At 40.2% G+C, this 15533-nt stretch overlaps 1 long non-coding RNA gene across 3 annotated transcripts in view; it reads left to right on the top strand.

Annotated features, from left to right (window-relative positions):
- The first annotated feature begins 1662 nt into the window (after positions 1-1662).
- The window catches only part of LOC135319032 (uncharacterized), a 35064-nt gene continuing 21193 nt past the window's right edge, over positions 1663-15533 (top strand). For 2 of the 3 annotated variants that reach the window (XR_010377603.1, XR_010377604.1), the window contains exon 1: positions 1663-2188. This is a non-coding gene — a long non-coding RNA (uncharacterized LOC135319032). The remainder of the gene's footprint in view (positions 2189-15533) is intronic. The other variant, XR_010377602.1, reaches the window with a different exon arrangement.

The raw sequence follows: 15533 nt of genomic DNA, 5'->3' as shown, positions 1-15533 counted from the left end.
GAGTCCCCGAGGCACGGGCTGTGAGACACGACAAAAACATCTCTGCTCATGACTGAGAGCCTCCGTTTCCCCCTGCAGTGTAAGGATGCAGGTGACTGAGTTAGAAGCATGCTTCGAAGCTGTCCGTGTCCTTGTCATCCAGAAGCGGAGCCTGGGAGCTTCCGAATTTCTCCAGAATGTGGTTTACATTCACCTTCAACAGGTGAGTGTATGTCCACTTACAAGTGGAGGAATTACTGCAGTTTTTCTGAAACTTACTTACCACTATTCGATCTGATTTTTCTGTGCTAGGATTCAGTATACCCTGCTAAAAATTCTGGAGTCAGATCTTGAAACCCTGATGAAGAGGACTATTTATCTTATTTCTTTATATGATAGTATTTTACTTTCAAAATTCAGAGTTTTCAGTTCCTTGAGGAATTTTTTCGGGGGTTGGAGAATCAACTTTGCTATTACCATCTTTGTGACCTGTTGCTATATGCCTCTCACCTGTCTTCTGTCACTTGTGAGGCAGTTCCATTTGTGACCCTGTCCGGGTTGTTCATGTTATAAAAAATAAAGTCTATAAAAGTACAGTCCCTTTTACTCTGAAGACATTCCACAAGTACTACTTAAATCTGGGTGTGGTTTTTAGAAGACAGAATCATTAGAACATGTACTTGCAGGTTGCTAGTGCAAAACCCCCAAATCAATATTCTAGCTCAACATCTAAAATCTTTCTAATCTACCTTGGATTTATATGGACAAGTGAAGCAGTTTGCTAAGAACAGAAGACCAGGTTTACAATACAGGCTGGTGTAACTCAGCAGGTCCTCCCATGCTGAAGCTCTGCCAGAGGGAAGGGGCCGACCGGAGAGGGCGTGTCCTGCCCGCCCTGAGCTGACAGTTTGATGACAAAGATCTTCACCAGGTGAAGAACTGGGAGATTCTTCTAAGAAGAGTGGGTTTGAAAAGAGGCCTAAAACCGCGGGAGTGACACAATCCCATTTGTCTCAAGTAGGGGGGAGCAGCTGTGGGGCCACTTGGGAGACTCGTGAGTCCAGGTGGTCAGTGTTGGTGGCTTCCTCTTGAGTGGTGCGACGGTCAGTGAGTAAAAGCGAACAGATTGAAGGCATGTTTAGATTGTTAACAGGAAAGGATGAATGATGTCTGTGAATGTAGGATGGAGTAAGGCCCAGGTTTCTGTGTGCATTAATGAGGTAAATGATGGTCCCGCTGTGCTCTGAGGAGGGAAAGCTGCAGAGGGATTTCTGGGGGAAATCTGATGAGTTCAGCTGTAGGTAAAGTGAAAGGCTGTTAGATGTGTGGTCTGGGATCTCCGGTGAGAGCCAGTAATGAGTAGGGTGAGGGGAGAGGGGGGGAGAGAGACTTTCAAATCATTTTGTCTTGTGAACATACAAATAAGTGTGAGCAATGACACACTTTACACATCTATATTCTGGATTTAAAGCCCTGTAACATTTTGCTATATTGACTGCAGAGATTCTTATTTTTTTAATAGAAATAAAATAAATAGAAACAAAATAGTGGAGTTAATGAACATCTTAGAGTTGATGTGTGTCCTTGTATATATTTTGATACCTCATCTGTTTATAACCATAATCTACAAAAAGTTAACTTGCTTAGCATAAGAGTTAAACATAGGGACGTGAAACACACTGTTGGGGGTTGAAGCTGATCACCTTGGGCAAACTATGTCGCCTCTCTGTGCCTTAGTTGCATCTTCTGTGACTGCCCCCGGGCCCCTCATCACAGCTGATTTCCTAGACTAGATGTTGGGAGGGAGGCTGCTGAAGGGAGTAAGAAGAGGCAACTGCTAGGGATAATGAAGAGAGAGACAAAAACAGATTAAAGCCGATAAACTGAGTGCAAATACCCTCAAAAGAGAAAGAATCCCACAGTGTTTTGAGCCACTTAGCGTAAGGAAAACAAAATCACGTGAACCCAAAGCTCTTGAGAATGTGAGTATTGTGGGTAGGAGGGTGTCATCAGAAAACAGTTGAGAAAAGGCCTTTTGTTTTCCCTTGATGTTTCCAGTAAGGATGGGGAGCAGAAGCTAAAACCAACCGCTTCACAGTGGAAGCTGCTGTTTTGTGCAAAACTGACCAAAGGTTGGAAACCAGTCATCAGCGGTGCTAGCAAATGAAGAGACTTCTGGATTGGGTGGGACACTTGCTGTGACTTCCAGGTGAGCTGCTGGCTGGGGGCTGTGAGGTGGGCAGTAGGTTTGCAGGGTGACCAGGGCATAATCCCTGGCTTGAGACTGCTGGTCTGATTAGCAGACCTGGGCACCCGCAGTCCTAATGGGGCAGCTAGGGATGTGGCCTGGGACATCTGCCATGCTGAGGGCGAGAAGAGGTCTCCCCTGAGGGGGTGTCCCTGCGGAGAGTGGAAACATCCTCCTGCAGGGGAGGAAGAGCCTCTGAGCAGGGGGCCGGATGCACAGGCAAGACCAGCCTGAGCACGGAGGGTTTGGGAAGCTGGAATTCATACAGTGGCCCAAACAGCCTTGTTCCTGAGATACTGGAGGGAAAAGATGATGATAAAGGAGGGCTAGGGTCCGAAACTCTGTTGGGTTATGAGTGACAGGAAAGGACTAGACGGGCAGGCACGAGAGAACCCTGTGGGTGTCCCAGCTGGGGCGTCACACCAGAGGGAGGAGCAGAGTTATAGACTTTGCCACTTATTAGCTGTGTGACTTTGAGCAATATCACCCCACCTCTCTCTGTATGTATCTTCATCTGTAAAGTGACAGAGTGACAAGCTCGTGTCATCAGAAGGCTTAGTTTAGCTCTGATCCTCTGTGTCCAGTCCTGTCAGTGCTGCCCTGCAAGGTTCTGCAGCGGCTGCTCTTACTCTGAGATGGGAGAGCATAGATGGACATTGTAGCACCCGAGGGCAGGAAGGGGTTGCTTTAAAAGCAGACATATAGCTTCCTGCAGCTGCAGACCTGCAGTCAGTTTGATTGATGGTCGTGGAGAGGACTTTGGAGGCCTTAGCTTTGTCTTAAGACTTGTTTTCACTTGGGGACCAGATTTGCCTTTGCAGATTAATATTGAAAATTTGGGCTTCTAGCAAAGCTGTTTTCAGAGATGGGTATATACGTAACATATCATATAAATTAAAATGATTTATTTAACGTGTGGGACTTTGCAACTTTTGGGAACAGCTCTCTTCGCCTGGTCTCCACGGAGGACTCTAGGGGTCAGCAGAGCGTGCGGGAGGGCAAGCAGCCCGCAGTGCTTTTGCCGGCTCTTCTCCCCAGTAGGGCAGTCTGCTGAGTTGACTCTTCTCTGAGTTTGGTTGCCAGATGAGCAGACAGCAAAGTAATGAGTTCTGGTGGGATTGTATAATGACAGGAAGAAAGAGGAACCCGTAGATTTTTGAGACTAGAACACGCTTTTGGTTCCTGATCCAGTGTGTTCCATTACAGAATTGGTGAGTTTTGTCTATTCTGGGATTTGATTGAAAGAAACGTTCAGCCTAAAAGTTAAGAGTTATGTTTTATTTGGCGGGAGGACTCGAGCCGGGATGACAGCCTCTCAGATCACTCTGAGGGACTGCTCCCAAGAGGTAGTGGAGGAGCTAGGATATACAGGAGCTTTACAACAAAGACCAGGTAGTTGGAACAGTAAAACAGTGCTTGTTATCTAAAGAAAGCCAGGTATCTCAAGTTCAAGTATTTAGTGCTTTTCTATGTATGGGAAGAAGCAAACATTTTGGTAATCGAATTCATTCATTTTACAAGCACCTAGCTATCTAGGGCCAGTATCCTGTCGTTTCTTATTCTGAGTCAGCTCAGAGGGCACCACTGTGATTGGCTGAGAGGTTGGGCTGCAGGAATGTCCTCGCTGGGGAGTTGCAGCAGCCACTGATGACTTGGGTTCAGCATTCTTTGTTTATTGACATGGTTGCAGTATTTTCATTCACATTGTAGTACTTTCATTCACAGTACTACCCCTTGGTCCTAAATTCAACCAATATTTTGACAGACATTTCATGACCTATTTTGTCCCACGGTGCTAGGATGGCTCATTCCTAGTTCAGGTGAAGAATCTTCTGAGCTGTCATTCAAGGTGTTAGTTTTTCTATCAGGACCTGTTGATACTAAAAGTTCTCTGGATCACCTGTCTTACTAGTCTATTATGATCCAGGAAATGTTTAGCCTTCGTTGTGCATTCCCATACCTAGAATCACACTATTACAATTATTTTATGCAGGGTTATAAATTTTATCTATTTCTTCAAGATGTTTGCCACCATCAATCTTTTAGGCCTAGTTACACATTGGGAAATGTAACAGACAAGTTTATTATATAGACAGGATATAAGTAATTCAGCTAGTAACGTTAATAAAGTCATGAGTAAGAATTTAATATTCAAGAAGTTATATTTTTTGGTTAAAATATTGCTTGTGTTTCCGATTGAGTTTGAGTGATCTTATGAGAAATTTCATATTTATGGTCAGGGTCAGAGCAGGTATTAATTGGCCAGGTGAGGTCTCCCACCTTGTAAGATCAACAGTGGCCTAAACAGAACTATAATTTCCTTTTTAGAATAACGTTTCTGAGGGCTATCTAGTTTGTGCCTTGGAGTAGGGAAACCCACCAAGGTAACACAGAAGTACTAGACATAGGTAATTTACCGTAAACTTAACAATTGGAGTAGTTCATAATCAAAGGTAGGGGAAATTATCAAAGTAATTGGTATACAGGCCTGGTCCGGTGTCTTGGGTCAGCTGTCTTACCTCAGATGTCGTCTTCTTCTCGTCCTGTCCTGGGTAGCTTTTTCTCCATTTGGGCATTGTTTTAAGATGAGCAGTGCTCTATAGGTCAGGGCACTGTAGGGTCTGATTCTGATAGGAAATTAATTGGAAAGTCTGTTTCCTTCAGCTTTTGTGTGTATGGACTAGTTAAGAGTACCTGATAGAGGGTCCTTCCATTCAGCTTGGAGACAGTTCTTTAAGTCATGCCTGTTCCAGTATGTATAATCCCCTGGCTGCAGGTCTTGGGGCATTGGAACTTTACCCAAGGATAGATTACTGAGCTTCAGAAACAAACCTAGAGTATCCTTTTCATAATTCAATTAAACTTTACAGCAATGTGACATAACAGCAAGGAATGATCTGGGAAATGTCTTATTAAACATAGACCTCAATTAACAAAACTAGAATTAAATATCCACTAAAATATACTCCTTTTTCTCTCTAAAGTTACCCTCATTTTTCTCAAATATAGCCAAATCAAGATTAATTTGTTTACAAGTTAAGTCTGACTATTTGATCATATAGGCTTTTTTAAATTGGCTGTGTTGGAAGTTTTAATAAGGAGTCTCAGGGTAGAATGTTAATAAGGTTTCCAAAGGCCAGGAAAGCCACGTCAAGGGCTTGTCATGGGTTTCTGCCTTACAGATATAGGTAAATTCTTTTCTCTTTAAAATCCTTAAAATACCTTGAGATTCCTATATCTGTTAGGAGATAATCTTCCTAATTTGTCTGATAGAGCCACTGGGGACCTAATAGTTTTTAGTCTCTTGAGGGATCAGATAGAAAAGATAACTGTTCCAAGTCGGATTACATAGGTATAATTTATCAAATTTCTGTGAATCATAACTAGCTTAAGCAGAATAGTTTCCTTATGTCTGGGAAACAGGTTAAAAGCCAGTAGTATTTCAATCAAAATCAAAAAGTATAACCATATTCACCAGTTTACTGAGTCCCATGTAACTAATTCATTTAATCAGAGTTTTCATTAAACCTTTAAAATTTCTTACCCAATTTACTTCAGTGCTATAGTTTGAAATTTATTAGAAATCAGTAAATCTCCTTGAAGAGAAAGCATTTTTCAAACTCATTAGAAGAAAACAATTAACTGTCTATAAATGACAATAGATTTAAAAGCATGGTTAAAAACCACTACACTATAATCAATAAAGAAACCTGGTCACTACAACCAGAATTATGACTGGTAACATTTCAGATATACCAGAAATTTAGGGAGTCCATATAATTTCTAGAATATCTATATTAATAATACTTTCTCATACAGTATAACCTAGGAAGATTTATTATTCATTTGACAATACCATGTTATTTAACATGCAAAATGAAACTTACTAGTTTAAAATCTCTCTTTGGGATGTTTCAGGGGCCCTCTGTAGCATCCCAAACTTAACTGGAGATTAAAAGAACTTTAATTAGAAATTGATATTTGGGTAGCTTGTTAAAAGATTTGAGAACACGTGGTCAGATAAACGTATAGGTCACTGTAAACAAGTACTTATTCATTAACAAGAAAATACATCAAAGTAAAGGCAGAACAGTTCAGGTAAGTGGTATAAAAGCTTTACAATTTGTTACTGAAAGTGGATTAACATTTTAAGAAAATTTTGTCCTCTTAACAGTGAGAAAACCAAATCTATTCTTGTACCAGCTTGCCTCTAAGATTAATTTACTTTGCCCAAGTTGATTCTAAACTTAGCCAATTCCGACCACGTACAAAACTCTTTCCTCAGGGTTCCTCTTCCACAAGCCTTCCACAGCTTTCTATACTTATATTAGTGTGTCCCTTATTTTCTCTTCCATTCATAAGTAGCCAGCTTCAGGAGAAAGTCACTATTTTTTATTAACTAAATATAATTCCATTCTTATATCTTCCTTTACACGTTTATCTTACTTTCCTAGGATACTTAGATCATTGCCTTAATAATAGAGACTATTTCAGTGTGGCACCAACCATTTATTAATATTTCTAAACACCTTTAGTTTCTCTGTAAGAAGAAGTTAAATGTTAAGTAATTCATATTTCAATCTTATTTTATCTGAAAATGGCATAGCTATTTAATAAAATCCTATCATTTAACTTAATTTAGCACAACTCTAGAATTTAAAGATAACAAATATTTAGAGAGTATCTTAACCATACATTTTAAAAATATATTTTAAAAATTTACCCAAAGCTCTCATCTCATTTGCATTTAATTTACTTCAAATTTTACTACACCACATTACTATTTTTTTTCTTGACAATTCTGCAACAGATATAACAGGATCTTATTTGACTTTCATTAAAACTAGGTACAGTAAAGGTATTGTACTTAATATTGATGACTTTAAAGATGTCTATATTAATTAGAACATACTTAAACTAAACAATACCAAGTGTTATCTTAATATTGAATATTTTCCAGTTCACGTGACGCTGAAAGTCAATTTGGTCAGTTTTTATTTTAAAAATACTTAATTTGTAAGCTCTTATTTTTTTTACGTCAATTAAGCAGAGATCTTTGACTTTGATTTTTTTTTCAGCTGTAGAAATATCTCATATCTATAATGTGTACGCAGGCTTATAAACAGACAAAAGCTAGAGATCTCATAGGTTCACTTTAAAACTTACTTATAAGATAGGTATAATAATAGTTGGAGTAAGCTGAATTTGCTTGCTCAAATCACTAAGGCTTACTATTTATGAAACCGACATTTAAGATTTCTTGACAAATGCTGAAGGACGTGTCAGAGTTATGAGTTCTAAAATGCCAAAAATTTCTTCGCCTTAAGTATTATCTCGTTGAGCTAATTAGGCTCAGTCCTAGGTCACTGTTTGCTGTATTTATATTTCTGATCTGCAAGACAAAGACAGAAGCTTCCAGTTCCCCAGAGAACTGCTCTGTCACGCAGGTCCAATTGTATCTCCTTAATTGGCTTTTTTGTATCAGTGAGAAGAGCTGTAAACAAAGAATTCCATGTTTTAAAACTTTAAGATTTACTTTAGCATGTCTTCCAAAGCTTGGATAAGGTATTTAGTGAGGTCTCTTTTCCTTGAGTTATAAGTTAAACCCAGGGTAAACCTCTTATTTTATTGTCTATTAGCCACTGAATATTAGTTTTTAATTTTACGTTATATTGGAAGGCTCACAAAACTCTATTGGTTTCCTTCACTTTGTTCAATTAATATTTTCTAAGGGACAGATATGTGCCCAGCCTTATAATACCAAGAAGGGGAAGCGTTTTTCCATTGAAATATATCTATCCCACAATATAATTAAGCAAAAGTTTTATATAAAGCCCATTTAATATACCAATTTTACAAACTTTTATCTCAATTTTATTAAATCTTGTACCTTTAATTTTTATATTTATTAGGTTTAATCAGTAATTCCTATTTCTAGAAGGAGTGTCAGAAGCTTTTTTTTTTTTTTTTTTTTTTGTGCACTGTATCTAATTACATAGAAAAGTCTCTGGGATTCCCAAGTTTCAGCCAAAGAGCTTAGGCCCTTCTCAATTTTCAATTTGATTAATAGGTCTGTTGTCCCAATCATTGATCAAGTATTTCAGTCTATAAATATGTATTTTTTTTTAGCTCTATAAATACATATATTTTAAACTGTGCTAAAGCGGACTTGTTTGAACTTTAATGTTGGGGGGCAGTAGGTGATCTCTTTGGCCCTTTTTTTTTTTACTTTACATAGTGTAATATCAAAACCTTGTATCTAAATCCAAAAATGTCCATTTTATTTATCTCATTCAAAATAACCATATAAAAATATTTATCCATTTGGGATAAGCCCCTTATCTTTTTTTTTTTGACATTTTTACAATCCTTTATCCAGTTATTCAGCATAATTAACATTAATTATTCTAAGTATTAATTAGCATCTTCAAAACCATTGATAGGAAAAGAAAAACACAAATGTAGGTTTTCAAACCATTTTTTTTAACTAATTTCTTAGGTTAACCATTAGATATATTTTTCTACCTTTAAACTTGATTTTAATAGGTACCAATAAAACGGCTGTTTATAATGAGAGCTCTTTCAACTTTCACCAATTTAAAAGTTTTCCCAAATTAAAGGATCCATCATATGGCCATCAATTTATATATATATATATATATAGTGATTTTAAACCAATAAGATGAAGAGGCTTTTCCACATGAGAGTGGGGGTGTTGCTTAAATAAAATTCAAAAGTTTACTTTCCAAAAGCTAAAAGCCTTTGTGGTCCAGGCTGATGCAACAACGGTTAAGATGGCAAAATATCTGAAAATTGGTACAATCAAAGGATTTTTGAGAATCCCAATTTATTTGCGTGGCCACAATATGTACACAATACTTGTACCTTTTGTATGACAGAGTCCAAGGTGTCGTTTAAAAAAAAAGAAACACATATATACATACATACACACACATAAAACACCCAGAGAAAGATAAAACATTTACATTTCAAGGACACAGGAAGAGAAATCCAAGTTCCCCCTAAATGGGATTTTGTTCTTATAAGTTCAGAATTCCAAAAAATATTTTATCAGGCCTGGTTAGTTACTTTCAGGGTGAGTTTTTTTTTTCTAATTCCTAATTAATGTTGTAAGTTTTGTACGTATATAAACCTGGCTAGTGTATTAGTTGGAGGCTGGCAATCTGTCATTTCTTTTTCTTTTCTGTTCTGTGTTTTTATTTTTTTTTTAATTTTTTTTGAAATTTCTATTTCCCATTGTAAGTTCGGGTTCTCAGAATAAAATTGCTGGTAAGATTTCCCGCAGGGACAACACTATGACATGAAGTCTTTGCCTCTACCATTCCTGAAAGTTTCTCCATCACCCAAGAATGCTGTTACCAGCCAGGAGGAGGGTCCCATTTTTGGAGTTGAAAGGTTCCTCATAAGAGTTTTACTTTTATTCCGAAAAATTCAATGGAGGTAACCAAATCGAGGACAACATTAGACCAGCTTCTTACCTAACCACTTAGTCCTGAACCCAGTGTCTTTCAACTGGGACCCACTCAGGACGTTTTCACTGGGTGAGTATTTTCCTGGTATGTTTCCACCAGCCCCACTTCAGACGTCTCCTCAAGATGGGTGTTTCCTGTTATCTTTCAACCAGGCCCCACCCAGTATGTCTCCACTGGGTGGGTTATTCTCCCCCAGTATCTTTCAACTGGAGGGCCAGGTACCTGGATACACTGCCAAATAAAACTCAGGATCATCAACCAATATGGGAGATCCGAGAACTAGGAGAGACTCACCCAAATTCACCTGGATTCCCCAAGGAGGCAGATGGGCACAAAGTGCCAATGCTGGTACCAAGGCTCCGGTAACTCTGAGAGTTCAGCTGGAGAGAAGTCTGCTCTGGGTCCCTTCCTGGTGTCCAAAACTTTTGACTGAAATACATGTGCAGCCTAAAAGTTAAGAGTTATGTTTATTTGGCGGGAGGACTCGAGCCGGGATGACAGCCTCTCAGATCGCTCGGAGGGACTGTTCCCAAGAGGTTGAGGAGGAGCTAGGATATATAGGAGCTTTACAACAAAGACAAGGTTGTTGGAACAATAAAAGATTGCTTGTTATCTAAAGAAAGCCAGGTATCTCAAGTTCAAGAATTTAGTGCTTTTCCATGTGTGGGAGGAAGCAAACATTTTGACTCACTGAATTCATTCTTTAGACAAGCACCTAGCTATCTAGGGCAAGTATCCTGTCCTTTCTTATTCTGAGTCTGCTCAGAGGGCACCGTTGTGAGTGGCTGTAGAGGCTGGGCTGCAGGCCTGTCCTCGCTGGGGTGTGTTGGCAGCCACTGATGACTTGGTTTCAGCATTCTTTGTTTACTGACATGGTTGCAGTATTTTCATTCACACTGTAGTATTTTCGGTCACAGAAAGATTATGGATAATCTGCAAACTTGGAAAGCAACCGAGATGGAATTACTTCAGGTACCTTCTAATTTAATAAGCCGTGTGCAAACATAAACATGGAGGAAGCATACAAAAGGATTTGGTGGTGTAGGGAAGGTGTTCTGCACATTCCTTTTCTTTGTGGGCAGGGACGTAAGCCCACCTTTCTTTTCCGTAGTGGTTTCTGAGAACAGTTTATGGTAATTAATGAACATTGAGAAACGGTGGCAAACATTGCATTCAAGAGCTGGCCGGCTGCAAACTTGTGTATTGGACAGGTGGATTTCATAGGCAAGTGGTCAAGTGGATGGGAGAGAGATGGAGCCCAGGCCTGGGCCCAGATTCAGGTTTAAATTGCCATTTCCTCACCATGGGGCCTTGGACTAGAATGTAACCTCTCCTAACCTGTTGGTGAATCTGTGAAATGGGCATGAAAATATTGGTTTCTACCTGGGATTGTTGTAAGTTTTAAAGAGTATTATAGCACACATGAAGCACTTAACACACTGGCACTTAGCAGTGTTCACTGTGTGTGGACGTCCTGCTTCACGTGTGTCAGAGCCATAAAGGCAGCATTTGTCTGTTGAGGATGCACTGATAGCCCCTTGAATAGGTTGTGAATTTGGTGATTTCCTTTTATCTTGGTAAATCTGTGTGCCATGGGCAGTTATTTTCATGGACAGATGAGGAATCTCAGGGTAAAGAAGACTGTGTAATTTGCCCAAAGTCAGACCATAATTTTGGGTGCAGGGGCCTCAGTTCAGCATGGGCCCCTGGGCCTTCTGCCCTCTCCTTTCAGCACCTGAGCCAGATGTGTGCTCGGCTGTCTCCCAGCCCAGAATATCCAGCAGGGAGCAAGACATACCTGGCCCTGTGCTGCTTGAGCAAAACTCAGGGGTGGAGGCAGTTACAAAAAGGATAAACATAAAAACAGATGACTGCAAACTGTGATCATCTCTGAGAAGGAAAGGAACAGGCCTCGCCGTGCAGCGCTGGGAGCTTACCCGTCGGGGCTGCTCTGGGGGCGTTCAACTCAGCTAAACAAGCTCTGCTGCTGCACCAAGGCAGGAAGGCAGGGCACGTGTGACCAGGTAGACTGGGCCTCGTTAGTCATACTCATTCCCCATTAAGCGGCAGCTGTCATGGGCACTTACCTAGTAAACAGATGTTGGCCATAATCATCACGCACTTTTCTTGGTAGTTTTATTGGCCCCACCTTTGAGATGAGGTCATTGAAGCTGGGGAGTTTGCTGCATGCCCGTAATCAGCTTGGAAATACCCCCACTGGTCTTTCAACCTAGACTGGTTTGGCTGTCATGCCCCAGCCCTGTAAATGGCATCGTGTAACTTCTCCCAAGTGGCCCAAATGACTGACATTGATTTTCTTAATTCGTAGGAAATGGTATGTGACAATAGGAGAAAAAGGTAGTAAGAAATTGTTTGGAAAACTAGAAAAAAATTGAATTCTTCCCCAGCTGGGGGAGCATACCCTGTGTTACTCACCCCACTCACTGCCTGGCACCTCCTCCCTGCTGACTCCCTGTTCAGAAGCCACTCTGAGCCTTTGAAGAACATTTTGCCTCATGACACTCTTGACTAGGACCTGCGACCTCTCTGTCCCTGGTTAACAGTCTATTCAAAGCCATTTAAATTTTATGCAGGCTTCTCTGCTCAGATGTAAGAATAGCCTCTTTAAACTTCTTGATGCAGCTCCTTAATGAAGATCTTGCAAAGGAAACCTAGCCAAAACCTGGGAGGTATGCACACAGTGACTGCAACCTCAGCACTTTGTGAAGTTCAGAATCAGAGGGGTGGGAGACTCAGGAAAGGCTTTTTAAGGTAGAAAAGGGAAAGTGAAAGGATGATGGCTGTGTGAGACTGAAACATCTTTGTCCCAGCCAGCAAGGCACCTCAGTTCACGATGGTGTGTGGAGAGTGCAGAGTTGTCACAAAGAAAGAAGTGGTGGGATGGGAGGGAGGACAGTTAGGTTCTTTATTGGGGAAGGAAAATTTGGGCTGAGCACTTCCTGGTTGAACAAGAGGATTGTGACATGATGTGCTTGTATTTTGGAGAGAAGGGTTTTGTGGGGACAGGCCTAGAGAAAGCTCTCTGGATGGGGAGTCAGCACAACAAAGAAACACAGAGAACCAGGCAGACCCCAGGGCCCCTGCTGGGGGAGAGGTTGCCCGCCAATTAGAGCCCTGGGGGCTGCTTCTGTCCCTTAGCTGGGGCCTCAGAGCTCCCTTCACAACACAGTCCTGCTGATACAAGAAAAAATACGTGGGGCATGAGAAAGGCTGTGTCCCAGGCTTTGGTTGAAACCCTGGGATGTGCCCCGCCAGATGTTGGTCCTTGGCTTCATGCAGGAAAGGATTCAAGAGCAAGCCAGTGTTGAGTAAAGGTAGATTTATTCAGAGAGATACATAGAAAGGCCAGAGAAACGCCACGAGGTGTGGGGGTTTGATGCTCAGATTAAAAGTAGGTACACAATCCACAGACAGAGTGTGGGCCTTCTCCGAAGAGGGAGAGAGAGAGGAGTGACCGAGAGGTGGCGCTGTGTTGCTGGTTTTCATGGGCTTGGTTGTTTCATATGCTAATAAGTAGAATGAGCAGCCTAAGGGCAAGGGGCTGGGATTCCCAGGGAGTTGGCCATTTCCCACCTTTGACATTTTGTGGCTAGCCTTGGGACTGCCATGGTGCCTTGGGGCATGTTATTCACCATGTTACTATTACAACGGATGTATAATGAAGCTCAAGATCAGCTAGAAGTTAAATCTCTTCATCCTGAGCCTCAAGGCCTATTGGGGGTTGAATCCTTCACCATATTGATGTTAATTGCTGTGGCCTTCATTGAATGGCTGTGCTCTGCCCCCTTCCATCCTGTCTCACTGTGTTGACACAGAGAGAGCAAAGGCCGGGCCCTGCCTGTGCTCCTGCATTTAACAGGGGGAGGGGTGGTGTGGGCTGAGGATGACTCTGAGTGGTGTGAATGATGTTTCAGATTTTCCCACGTGGGACATGGGGACGTGCCAGCAGCCACCGCAGATTTATCTCATAGGCATTATCACTTGTGTCACTCATTTGTTTCTATTTTTCTTTTTTTTTTTCAAGTATTTAATCTAAATTTAATATCAGGATTTTTTAGGAAAGAAATTTTTCTTTTTCTTTTCTTTGGGGCTCTTTTGAGGGGTAGGTAATTTGGTGTATTTATTTGTTAGTAGAGGCCCTGGCGCTTGAACCCAGGACCCCATGCACGCTAAGTACACGCTCTACCACTGAGCTCTACCACCCGCCCCATCATCTTTTTCTTTTTGCTTTAGCTGCCAAGAATCTTACAGCTGAATTTCTAATTGGCCTTTAACACTTACCCTGACGTCATGGCATTCGTTTTTATGACTTTACCTTCCCCTGGTTTCATTTAAGTATTGAATCTCCATTTTCTCTTCACTCTCAATTTTGTCTTTTTGTTGTTATGGTTGTTAAGTTGTGTTTAAAAAATTGATTAATTTCTCTTTTAGCAGAAGGCTAAAAGTAAATAACTATGTAAACAAACTTATCACAATTTAATGTTTTATACATTCTAAGCTGTTTAGTAGTTACTTAAAAACCGAATTGAATACTAAAGTGATAAAATTTTTAAATTATTTTTTAATTTTTTATAAAGGTAGAGCTGATTTACAATATGATATAAGTTTCAGGTGTACAATAGTTGCACAATTTTTATTGTTATGCTCCATTTATAGTTATTGTAAAACATTGGCTATATTCCCTGTGTTGTAAGACACATCCCTGTAGTGTGTTTATGTTACATGGAGAAGTTTGTATAAGAAAGCTGGTTATCGCAGAGTCTGGGGCGTGGCTGTGTCTGACCCAGGTTCACGCTCACCCTGCCTGTCAGAGCCCAGGCCCTCACTCCTGCCTGCAGGGCCGCAAGTGGAGGCAGGTCTCATCAGCGCTGGCACCACCCCCTGAGTGGCAGTGACAGCAGTGACTGTCTGTGGACATGCAAATTGTTGTTCCAGGAGCTTTACATGCATTTCTGCATTTAATAATTAAAGCCCTCCTGTGAGGAATCGTTTTATGTTTTTAATGAATAATACATTTTATTTTGATTTTGATAGAATTCAAACCTCCGGAAAATTTATAGGAATAGTACAATAAACGCTTAGATACAGTTCACCTAAAAGGGCACAATTAGCCCTTTTGTGTCTGGCTTTTTTTAGCATAAAGTTTGAAGGTTCATCCATGTTGTAGCGTCAATCAGTACATTATTCTTTTGGTTTGATAATATCCTTTTTCTTTTTTTTTTTTTTTTTGTCTATTTAAAAATACTTTCATTGAATTCTAGTCAGTTTATAATGTTGGATCAGTTTCTTGTGTACAGCACAACCCTTCATTTATATAGAAACATACCTGTATTCATTTTCATATTCTTTTTCAACATAAGTTACTGTAAGATATTAAATATATTCTCCTGTACTATACAGTATAAACTTGCTGTTTATTCTATACATACTGAGTATCTGCAAATCTTGAACTCCCAATTTATTCCTTCCCACATCCTCTTCCCTCTGGTAACCATAGTTTGGTTTCTATGTCTCTGTGTCTGTTTCTGTACTATAGATATTTTTATCTTTTTGTTTGTTTTTCCTTTCTTTTTTTTTTTTTTTTGATTCCACATGTGAGTGATCTCATATGTTATTTTTCTTTCTCTTTCTGGGTTACTTCACTTAGAATGACATTCTCCAGATCCATTGATGTTGCTACAAATGACATTATTTTATTTTTTTTTTTTATGGGTGAATAGTAGTCTATTGTACAAATATACTAAAACCTCTTTATCCAGTCATCTGTCAGTGGACATTTAGGTTGTTTCCAT

This window comes from Camelus dromedarius, chromosome 23 (assembly GCF_036321535.1).
Source record: "Camelus dromedarius isolate mCamDro1 chromosome 23, mCamDro1.pat, whole genome shotgun sequence".
Lineage (NCBI taxonomy): Eukaryota > Metazoa > Chordata > Mammalia > Artiodactyla > Camelidae > Camelus > Camelus dromedarius.
Note: the sequence above shows the minus strand (reverse complement) of the source record. Positions and strands in the feature narration are given on the sequence as shown.